Source organism: Nanorana parkeri, unplaced genomic scaffold (assembly GCF_000935625.1).
Source record: "Nanorana parkeri isolate BGI_ZX_2015 unplaced genomic scaffold, ASM93562v1 scaffold1356, whole genome shotgun sequence".
NCBI lineage: Eukaryota > Metazoa > Chordata > Amphibia > Anura > Dicroglossidae > Nanorana > Nanorana parkeri.
This window is the reverse complement of record NW_017307624.1, coordinates 466,678-469,353: the sequence shown is the minus strand read 5'-3', so window position 1 is coordinate 469,353 and position 2,676 is coordinate 466,678.

Here is a 2,676-nt window from a genome sequence, read left to right as displayed (position 1 = left end):
CCAGGGGGGGGGGCGGGGGGGGGCGGGACAAAAACCTCAAATTGAGAATCTTCATTAAATAAATTGTGTAAATATCCACTTTAATTATGCAACTGTGTAAAGAACAAATTCCTCAAAACTCCCTTAGTAAATCAGCCTCTGTAGCTGATAATCAAGATGTCCCATTGAGGTTCTTCAGTGTGTTTGCATGTAGATTCCTGTGGCCTCTGTGTATATTTCTTTCTAGTAGGGCTGGTACTGATTAAAATGTTCGTGTTCGATTAATCGAAAAAAAATTTAATCGATTAATTTTGATTAATTATAACGCACATACAGATCCAAATACATTGGCCTATACACATACAGCACAGCAATGAAGTAATAAAATTAACTAGGATCACACTAATCCAGCACGTTACTAATCTCACGTGCCCCACTCAATATGGCCGCCGCTTGAGTGGGGCAACTCAGAATAATAACGTGCTGGATTAATCCTAGTTCATTTTATTACTTCATTGCTGTGCTGTATGTGTATAGGCCAATGCCTTGGCTGGCGCTCGTGCAGAACAAATTTCTTGGGCAAACCTCTTAGTTGTAACGGTCAAGTCAAGTCACTTGTTCTGCCTGATGAAGGGGATCCTGTGTGACCCCGAAACGTTGCAATAAGTGTATTGTTGCATGACATGTCAATAAAAGACGTTATTCTACTTTGGAGTGCCGGTGTCCATAACTTTTTATACTCTGCTCAGACAGTGGCCATCCGTCGACTACTGATGCACCCAACCTATTTATAAAGGATTTAGCGGTAAGGCGTGCAATGGGTACACTGACTTGTGTTGTAATAGAGCCACCACTCCAAGCTTACTCCTGCGATGGACTACAATCTCAATACAAATTAGTAAACTAAACATGAAACTGTAGTCCATCACGGGCACGAGCTTGGAGTGGTGGCTACCTTATGACAAACACAAAGTAGCCCCCCTCCAGAAGGAAGGACGGTGTCGGCACCAATTCAGAGATGATTGGAGGATCTACAGCCGAGTGATACACAAATGAGATACATTTTTGTTATTAGTTAAGATACTTGAACTAAATTTTTTCTAAAACTAGTAGCACATAGAGTAACATGAAGGAGTTTAATCAGATTTTAAACCTTGTTGTGGATTTAGCTTCTGTTCCTTTTGTGTATCGAAAAACACAAGCAAATACGATGAGCGTCTCCAGGATTTTGACTCGTTATGCTTTAATGCCATAATCGTTCTAGCTACATTACCTGTCATCAGCTAATCAGAGCATGCCTTTGCTTCCTTCACTTAGCAGTTCTTCCAAAACTATATTTGACTTTAGGATGACAGAAAAAGATTCTACATTTATGTATAATGTGCCAAGGGATTATGTGCTCATGATAATATAATCCAGCAAACACACGCACCTTGACTTCTCTTTTATATTGCCAAAGAAATCCATTTTTTTGTATCAGCAAAAACCACATAAAATACCAATATATTATTTTATCAAAACTAAATCCTTTCTATGAAAAGCAGACAGATTAATTACACACTGTGTAGGGAAAGGGCTTTTGGGTAATGCAGTTCTAAGGGTATGGGGGCATGCCTATGTTTATAGGATATGAGCTCCTAGAAGCTGCCCCTGAAAGACTTTTACAAGCCTACAGGTGATGCCACATGGAGTGATAAAAACCATTTCTAGCTACAGGAACAAGGTAAAAGAAATAAAAATAAAATAATGCTGGAAGATGCTCTAGATGGGGAGAGGAAGGTTTGGGATACATTTGAGTAATACATGGCAATACACTTTAAAGTGACGCTAAACTCAGGAGTAAGGCGTCGTTCACAAAAGACACAGTGCGTTCCGGTCTTGATTCTGGCCGGAACCCACTGCATTATATTGCTGCCAGCTCACTATGTTGTGGGGCAGGAGAGGGAGTGGCAGTGCTTTGAAGAAAATGGCACCGTAGCCACACCCTCTGGCCGCAATGCAATCGCCCGCACAGGAACGCAAGGCACATCAATGCCGGTCTGAACAAAATAGTGCTTGCAGCATTTTGTTCGGACTGGACCGGACCACAGGCATTGATGTGCCTTGCGTTCCCGTGCAGCCGATCGCATTGCTGCTGGAGGGCGTGGCTACAGTGCCATTTGCTTTAATGGACCACCACGCCCCCTCCTGCCCCACAAAATAGTGAGCCAGCCGCAAAGCGATGCAGTGGGTTCCGGCCAGAATCTGGTGTAAACGAGGCCTAAGTATCTTAACTATTAACAAAAATGTATCTTATTTGTGTATCACTCGGCTGTAGATCTTCAAATCATCTTTGAATTGGTCCTGACACCGTCCTTCATTCTGGAGGGGGGCTACTTTTGTTCCCCATGGTCCTTGTGGGTGTTGTAAAGTAGTCACCACTCCAAGCTCGCTCCTGTGATGGACTACAATCTCAATACAAATTAGTAATCTAAACCTGAGATTGTAGTCCATCACAGGAGCGAGCTTGGAGCGGTGACTACTTGGTGACTACTTTCCATATAAATGTTTTTATTATTTTCAGCACAAAAACAACAGACGACAATACATTGCAGTTCAGTATGCGGTGCGCAGACCGTAGTAGTGACAATATTGAAGGCAGTGGTATTAGCTACAAATCAAATGCATTACCTATAGAAAGTTGTTACATGTTTCAGA